The 9722-nt window shown below is 42.6% G+C and overlaps 1 pseudogene; it reads right to left on the reverse strand.

Annotated features, from left to right (window-relative positions):
* Window positions 1022-8713, reverse strand: LOC109845830 (annotated as a pseudogene).

Here is a 9722-nt window from a genome sequence, read left to right on the forward strand (position 1 = left end):
GAATCATAAAATCCATCTGATCTCATGGTCTGCAGTATGTCAAAGCAAAGAGCATGGGGTTTAGGGATCTTCTCTGCTAGAGCCTGGAATCTTGCAGTAGCCATAAAGCTCCTTTGGATGATACATCTCAAGAAGCACTTGTTGTGGATCAAGTGGATTCATGGACATTATCCGAGAAAGTCAAATATCTGGCAAGTGCAAATTAAAATGAATGATTCATGGATGTGGAACCAAGTTCTTAAAGTGAGAGATAAAATGAGATTCAAGTTTGGCCCTCAAATGTGCAAAATATTATCACCAGGTGCTACTTGGGAGGTAAAATTCAAATATCTTCTATCTATAATGAAATCATACTTCGAAATGCCCCTGTTGTTTGGTCTAGAACAATCTGGGATGGGTGGTTATATCCTAAGCGCTCTTTTATCCTTTGGCTTGCTGTTCAATCCAAATTATTAACAAAAGACAGGCTATGTCACTTGAGAATCCTTGACACAAACATTTGTGTGTTGTGCAATTATCAAAATCCAGAAACCTGCAGATATCTTTTATTTGAATGTGAATTTTCAGCCGCTATCTGGAACAGAGATATGGACTGGATGAAATTCAGATGGAAGTCTTGTAGCTGGGAGTGTGTTATCCAATGGTATAATATGAGACTGAGAGGTAAGGGGTTCATGAAGAAGCTTAAAAGATTTGCATTATCAGTCACATTTTATGCTATATGGAAAGAAAGGAATCAAAGAATTTTTCAGCAAGAAACAAGGGAGCCTGAAGTTGTGTTTCGGACAGTGAAGCTTCTAATTCTTTCTAAAATCCTCGATGATGATGTTCCTTTCCACATAAAAGAAAGAATTGAGCAATTGTAAAAAACAATATAGATGTTCTTCCAGTTATAACTGGAATGATTTGATGTACTCAAATTTCACATTTTGGTTATGAATAAAAAAATTTCATTGACCAAAAAAACAATATATATATCTAACCAGTTGTAGCTCCAAGTTCAATAATGGGCCTCAAGATGGAAAACCAAAAATGATAATTTTATATTGGAATAAATACAATCCAATCAAAACAATAAGAGTTACAACAACAGGAGTAACAACAACATTACTCTCTTTTTTCCTTCTTCTATCATCACGCCCTCTAATCCTAACTATATATGAAAGAATCACAAAACAAAACAAAATACAATGTCCACCTCTTATTGAACATAAATGGGCCGGGCCGGGCCGGGCAGTTAGCAGGGCTCTCCGACCTTGCAGCTGAGGGCTCCGGCGTAGCGGGTGAGCCGGCCGACGAATGACCCAGGTTTCGCACGGAAGACATCGAACCTCGAGAAGTTCTTGGTGAGGTCGAAGGTGCTCCCCATGCCGGAGGTGACAAAGAAGGCGCCGTTCTCGAAGACGTCGCCCTCCGAGGTCCAGTTCCATGACTTCCATTCCCACTCAGGCGTGTACTCCCTCTTTGTCGCCTGAAATGAGTAAATGCATGTATGCATGCTACGTGATATGCAAAAGAAATGAATATGATGATATATTTAGGGTAAAGTTCACATGAGCTCCTTAACGTTTTGCTCATTTTGAGATGACCCCTTAAGCTTTATAAATGTTAAACATTAGTTTCAGAAAATCAAATATTTAAACATTATTTTCAGAAAACTCCCGTGAACTTTTGATGAAGTTTAAGAAACCGTTACACCGTCCCGAGTATATTGAAAAAATTGCAAACGTTAAAGGGTTGTGAAAAGCTCCAGCTTGAATTCGGAGTTGAGTGACATTTATAAAAGTTTCAGGGTTACCTCAATACTAGGCAACCCTTGAATCAAAATAAATAAACAAATATGAGTCAGAAAGAGATTCGTTCCATGTTCCCGGAAACAAAAAAAAAAAAAAAAAAAAAAAAAAAAAAGGGGTTAAAGTATGCTTAAATGAATCGTAACTCTCTATTTGTTTACCTCTTTAGTAAAAGGGTTGTCTTGAGCTCTAAATCTGTTCCCTTGGCTGATAAATGTGGGATGCTTACTCCCTCCAACTGCATACATCGTCCACTCTTGGTAGTCATTATTGACGATATGCACGAACCCGAACCTCGCCCTAGGCAATCTCTGCCTCAAATGCTGTCCAAAGTGATTAAACGCCAGCGTTATCTGCATCATGCTGTCGTTCTGGTTGTGATCACTCGCCCCGAACAGCATCGCCTCGTCATGCTCCGTCAAGAAACAGTTCGATATCGTTATCGCGGTCGACGCCTCAATCGCGTCGATTAGCCCGTCCGCGCACCTAGATAGCGACAGATGGTCGATCCAGACGTTCGACGCTCCGAAGATGCTGACGCCGTGCCCGCCGTCGACTGAGTAGGAGGCCAGGTGCCCTTATGCTTCGTCAGGCGAATTGTCCCGCCGCTCTTGGGCTCACGATGTCGGGATGTAGGGCCAATGGATGAGGACGTTGGTGACGTACTGGATCGTGAGGCCCGCGCCGTAGGCGATTTCTACCCTGAAGCCCCGCCCGTCGATCGTCTTGTGGCTGGCGATGATGAGCTCTTGCTGGAGGGTGATGAGCATGTCTCGGGAGAAGATGATCCACAGGGGTTGCTCTTGGATGACGCCCCAGCGGAGGGTTCCTGGCTTGGGTTCCTGGACGTCGTCGTCGGAGTCATCTGTCACGACGTAGATCTCGCTCTTCTTGCCCCCGCCGTAGGCCTTTTCTCGGCCGAACCCCTTGGCACCCCGCGAGGCGCTGGCGGTTTTCAGCCCAGTCGGCACGCACACGCCAGCAGCGATTCGATCGGGTCTGCCATGCAAAGCCCTTCAGCGCGAGCGGAGGCCCCGGGGTCGTGTTCCTGTCGCTGGGTAGCCCTGCACGATTATTCGGGCTAAATCAATCAACACACGCACGCATGCACGATAAAACATAAAATCTGGGCACCCTCGATTGATCGCGGAGGAATTAATCCTACCGAACAGATGCACCGCGTGGGGGCCCACAAGAGAAGGAAAAGCGACTCTACCTGTTAACTGCGGCATTGAAGGAGTTGGTAACTGAAAACGGGTCAGGGACGTAGGACGCCCTCGCGATCGTTTGAGCTTCTTGCTCTCTCCCCCTCCAATACTCCTCATCAGTCTCCCCGTTAACAGACGATGATGCGAAAGTGAGGACGGAGAGCAAAAACAACGAGATGGTTTTTAAGTACTCCATCTTCAAACTATCTAGTATTTTTTGTCTCTCTCTCTTTTTGTTTATGTTTTAATTTCTTCTTCTTCTTTTTTTAATCCTCCTCTCTCTCTCTCTCTCTCTTGTAAATTGCGGAGGAGGTGATGGTGGTGATTATGGTGGATAAGACCCAACTAGTTTGGTTATTAAGCTCAAAAGAAACATTTGGACCCATCATTAATTAGGCTATGAATAGGCAAGAAAAATAGATGAAAAGACTAAGAATAGGAAAATGAAGGAGAAAATGGAGGAGAGCCATTAAGTTGATTATCAGAGCTCTAGCACCCGAGCTTGGTGCTACACCACCAGTAGAGCATTCGAAAGGTAAGCATTTCATAATTTCAAGTAAAAAAAAAACTTTTTTACAAGAAAAATAATAGATAAATATTTTTAAAAATGTGCAAAAGTCAGGTATCATCCTAATGAACTACCACATACCCCCCATGACACCGCGGGGGGAGGGGCGAAGAATTCAAGCTTTATTCAAACAAATGGAAAATAATTTCTTCTTTTCAAGTGATTTCATCGTTTAAAAGTTTTGTTAAACGACACTTGAAGACATAACAAAGAGACCAAAAAAATTGTCGAGTATATTTGATAACCTCAAATAAAACACAAACAAAAGCTTTAACAAAAAGATCACAGGCCACTACCTATGTACGATGCCTGTGACTGTTGCTTCTGACAACCGAAAGAAGTCATCAAAGTCACCTTGTCATTGCACATAGCCTATGTGATATATATGACTACTAGAAGATTAGATTTCAGGATTTTATGTTTCTTTTTATTCAGATGTTTTATTAAAGATATTTAGTTATGCAATGTCAGGATTTGGATCATCTCCACTATAAAAAAGTAGTGGAGAGACCACTACTTTTAATCTCAAGCGTTGATTATTTAGTAGGCGGTTATGATACAATCTAAATCTAACATTTACCATACCCCCGTGTATTGCACTCATTCCTAATTTGCACTAAAAGAAAAAATCATAACCATCAACTAGATAATCAATTAGGAGTTATTGGATCTGGTAGAGCTGCTTCAGATTTTGGTCGGCGTCGGATATTTGGTTACCCAATATTTGGTCACATCGAGGATGTGAGATTTGATCCGATTACGCGTTTGGGATTCCTGATTTTGTTCTGAACAGGAATGTCACTTTTGACTCTCGGCAGGTGGAGAGTGTTGATCAGGTCGTTTGGATATCATAGCAAGTGGAGGGTAATGCTACTTCACGTTGGGTAGAACTTATTCCACATACTCCAGATCATACTGCATCATTTGGGATTCCAGCTGAGGTGATACAGGTTGGGGATCATTTGATTTCAGATGCAGATGATGGATTGGTTTTGGATTCGGTTGTAGCTGGTGGACATGATTTGGATACGGTCATTGGTTCACCTCAGATAGAGGTGTTTGATTTGTATCAGTTTGGGGCCGCTATCAGTTATAGATCCGTTGGCGATATTGGGGAAGAGTTGCAGACTTTTCTATTTGTTTGAGAGCCTTTGGAGGTCGTTTGGGTGAACTACATGAAGGATTGACTCCTTAAGCAAGAGGATACGTAGGCAGTCAGTTTTGATACAGCCGATTTGGTGAGTAGATACTGATATTTGGGTGAGTGTTCGCACTCCCGTTTGGGTCTCGACTTGTGTGGATGGAGTCCATTGTCATGAGTCCATTATCGTGGCGTACTGGATGCAACAAGTGAGGCATTTGTTTTGGTTGGTGTCGGCTCAGTTTTGGGAAAACTTCGCCGATGTGGAGAATTGTGAAAACGGCGAAGGAATTGAGGAAGGAGTTGATAAAAACGTGAAGAATAAGCAAAATAGGCTCCACCACACCCTGGTGTGATGTCTGCTATGGGTGTGACAGAATCTGCCCTGTCTGCCATGGGTATGGTGTCTGCCACATCCTGGTGTGGCAGAATCTGCCATGTTTACCATGGGTGTGGTGTGTGCCACACTATGGTGTGGCAGACTCGTTTTTAGAATCCCAATCAGTTTGGGATTGTGTTTTGTTATAAATAGAGATACGTTTTTTAGGGTTTCTTTGGCTTTGTTTAGGCTTTGATTGGGCTTTGATTAAGCATTGATTGGGGATATTTGGAGCACAAAAAGAGGTATTTTTTGAGCTTTTGGTTAGGGTTTTGTTTGGAGAGATTAAGAGTTTTGTTGGTGAGATTAGTTTGTTCCTTCGAGTGATTTGTAATCTCAATTTGTACTCTTCTTCTCTATTAGTGAAAACCTCATCCCCTTCTTGCCTTGTGGACGTAGGCAACTTGCCAAACCACGTTAAAATTGGTGTTTTGTTTGTGCATTGATATTTAGTTCGTTTGACTCTCTTGGATTGGTGTTTGGTTTGGTTACTCGACACAGCTTTTGGCACAACAGAACCCCATTAACTCATATCTTACTGATAAAACTTGGTCGTAAGCGAAGAGCTTCACATCATCAGTACCCGAAAAAAACTAAACTGGCACAAGGGACGACTTGCACAAAGCTATAAACAGAACGCAAGATCTCTTTTCTCATCTCACATTCGGAGAACAAACGTTGAATCGTTTCAGGCTCACAATCACAGGAAGGGCACGGAAACTTGAACAATTATCCCTCTTCTCAATGGATGAGTTCTTGTAAGCGATCCATGATCATTATCACCCACAGCCATTCGCTCAGCATGATTGTTTGGATTTAAAAGGTATCTCCCACGTAGTTTAATCTGTGATATAAACTTTAAGCACTCATTTTACTCGTAGCCTGTCCACTTGTAATGCAAAGTGCCATAGGTGTTTAAGCATAATCGAAATATTATTGCTCGATTCAACATGATTATAGCCGGGCGTCTTGGACTTTTGACAGACAAACTCTCATCTAAACAATCAGAGAAAATTTGTGTTAGGAAATTACCCGGGGCTACGCTAAACCCCTAAAACATCAAGAAAACACAGTAGAGAAAAGTACACCAAGATTTAACGAGGTTCAGCAAACATGCCTACGTCCTTGGGTGTCACACAATTAATTTTTTTTAATCAAAAAAATTACAATGCAATACCAACACTGTAGCTACAGCGTTAATTCTCTTTAAATCTCTCCTCTTTTAATTTCCCCCTCAATAATTTTTTCCCTTATTAATTTGTTGGGCGCTGAGAAGAAGAGATGAGAAAATGTCGCCACCAGGAAGAGTTCACGAGAAGAAGAAGAAGCTTACGCGCACACACCCCCACGAGATCTGGGTTTCCCTTTTATAGGAAAACTCTAGCGATAGGCTGGTGGCAGCCTGTCGGTGGAGCTCGCTTGGGTGCATCCTCGCCTGAGGGGAGCTCGTCCACATCAACATCGAGCTCGCCTGATCAGGACTGACCCGAGCTCGCCTGCAGAGCGCTCAAGCTCGCCTGCGAGGAGCCGCCTCGCCCGCTCGAACTCGACATCGCTTGAAGGAGCTCGACCTCGCCTGCTTGCCTGGAGAAGCACGCCTGCAACTTGTCATCGACTTTGCCTGAAGCTCGCCTCAAGCTCGCTGTCGACCTCGACTGAAGCTCGATCTCGATCTGACCTCGCTGACTGGAGCTCTCCCTCGCCTGAATCGAGGTTTGGTCTTCACACCCAGATCTAACAATCTCCAACTTAGAGACCAAACCGCCGTCAGCAGGCTATCTCAACAAGCACTTACTCCTGTGTGGCTCCGCCCTCATCATCTATGCATGAAAGCCAACTGAAGTTGCACACAACTCTAGTTTCTGAATGGTCACCATCTTTTTTAACATATATGTTGGATTCTTACTTCATGAAATCTTTTCCAGTTTTAACACGTTATCTTCCAATAGGGATCTGATGAAGTGGTACCAAAGCCCAATATGCTTCGTTCTAAAATGAAATACAGAATTCTTAGCCAAGTGAATCTCACTCTGACTATCACTGTGCAAAACATTCTTCTCCTGTTTGAATTCCATCTCTATTAACAAACCCTGAAGTCATATCATCTCTTTACTGGCTTCAGTCACTACTACATACTCAACTTCTGTAGTGGATAGAGTGATAATCTTCTGTATTTGTAACGTCCAACTAATAGCTGTAGTTCTGATAGTGAATACATAGCCGGTGGTGCTTCTTCGGTGATTGACTTTACCTCCGAAGTCTGCATCTACGTACCATTGCACTTCTATCTCTTCCTTACCAAAGTGCAAACACTTCTGTGTGGTGCCTCGTAGATACCTCAGAATCCACTTGACCGCTTCCCAATAAGCTTTTTCTGGATTCAACATAAACCGGCTGACCACTCCCACTGCATGGCCAATGTCTGGTTTCGTACAGACCATTGCGTACATCAAGCTTCCAATGGCTGAGGCGTAAGCAAACTTAGCCATACTCTATTTCTCTTCGTCTGTCTGAGGAGACTGATCCTTTGATAGGCAAAAATGGCTCACCAATGGTGTTGTGACTGGCTTGGCGTCGTCCATGTTAAATATTTGCAAAATATGATTGATGTACTCTGTCTGACATAACTGCAAGAGACCTCTTTTCTTATCTCTCGTGATTTGTATTCCAAGGATTTTCTTTGCTGGAATCAAGTATTTCATGTCAAACTCTTTTGACAACTACTGCTTCAAACTCCTGATATCCTCCATATCTGCACCTAAAATTAACATATCATCAACATACAACAGTAGGATGATATAACTGGGCTGATATCTTTGGAAGTAGCAACAATAGTCAGCGTTGCACTTTCGGAAACCTTCTTTGTGCATGAAACTATCAAACTTTCTGTATCACTGTCTTAGGCCTTGTTTCAGGCTATACAAGCTCTTCTTGAGTCTGCACACTAGGAATTTTCTTCTTTTCTTCTAAGAAACCTTCTGGCTGGTGTATGTATATCTCCTCTTCTAGATCTCCGTGAAGAAACGTCATCTTCATGTCCAACTACTCGAGATGAAGATCTTCAATAGCTACAATACTCATCATTGTCTTGATAGTATCGAGCTTCACCACGAGAGTAAAAATATTGGTGTAGTCAATTCCTTCCTTCTGCTGGAATCTTTTGACAACTAGTCGGATTTTATATCTTCTGGAGCCATCCTGCTCCTCTGTTACCCGATACACCTATTTGTTGTGGAGTGCCTTCTTACCCGTAGGAAACTCAGCTAATTCCCACGTCTGGTTTGAGATGAGAAATTTTATCTCATCTTTCATGGCAAGCTCCTACTTGTTTGTATCTCCACTCTGACAAGCTTCATCATAGCTTTCAGGCTCCCCTCCATCTATCAGCAACAGATAGTTCATATATCTGCTATTGGGTATAGGAGGACGAGAAGATCTTCTCAACATCGGAGCTGGTGCGTCGGGCTCCTGCATACCGTTCTGTCCAACAGGCTCTTCTGGCTGAGGACATGTTGTATTTGCTTCTTTCGAGAGGTCACCTGGGACATCATCTGCATCTACAAATGTTGACTCTCTCTTCTTTGAGTCAAAGGTATCTATCTTGTGCATGTCCTTGTACACCATCTTCTCGTTGAATATCACATCTCTACTGCGGATCACTTTCTTATTTTCGTTGTCCCAAATGTGGTAGCCGAACTCATCTTTACCATAACCGATAAAAGTGTATTTTTTGGACTTGGGATCAAGCTTATTCATGCCTTGATCACTAATATGCACATAAGCTACACAACCAAAAACTTTGATATGTGAGAGTTTTATCTCCTTTCCGCATCATACCTCCTTTAGTATTCTGTGCTCCAATGAAATCGATGGACCTTGGTTGATCAAATAAGCTACTGTGTTGACTGCTTCTGCCCAGAACTGCTTCGGTAGGCCTGACTGTATCAGAATACTTCTGGCTCTCTCTGTCAACGTTTTGTTCATCCACTCAGCTACACCATTATGTTGAGGCGTGTCGGGCACGGTTCTCTCTATTCTAATCCCGTGCTCATAGTAAAACTTCTTGAATCTGGTGTCTTCATACTCACCGCCATTATCGGTCCTAAGCTTCTTTGTTCGTAGACCGGTCTTATTCTCGACCATAGCTTTCCATCTCCTAAAGGCCTCAAATACTTATGACTTATGCTTCATAAAGTAGACTCATACTTTCCGAGAGTGATCATCGATAAAAATCATGAAATAGTGTTTCCCACCAATGGACGTGGTGGTGGTTGGTCCCCAAACATCTGAATGAATGAGCTCAAACTTCTCCTTCTTCGGGGTTCTACCACTTGTCTAAAAGCTAACCCTCTTCTGCTTTCTAAGTATGCATTCTTGACACATGTCTAATTCAACTGATTCTAGACCTGAGAGTTTTTCCCTTTGTGTGCAGTGTGCATGATCTTCATCCCCTTCAAACTCATATGATCGAGTCTCTGGTGCCACAGCTTTAAAGTCTCATTACCTACTATAACTAAGATTAAACAACATGCACCTGCTATCATATATAAGGTATCAGTCTTCTTGCCTCGGGCAATCGTTATTACGCCTTTTGAGATCTTCCAATCATAATCATCTCCATGAAAGGTCGTAG

Source organism: Asparagus officinalis, chromosome 6, assembly GCF_001876935.1.
Source record: "Asparagus officinalis chromosome 6, Aspof.V1, whole genome shotgun sequence".
NCBI classification, from domain to species: domain Eukaryota; kingdom Viridiplantae; phylum Streptophyta; class Magnoliopsida; order Asparagales; family Asparagaceae; genus Asparagus; species Asparagus officinalis.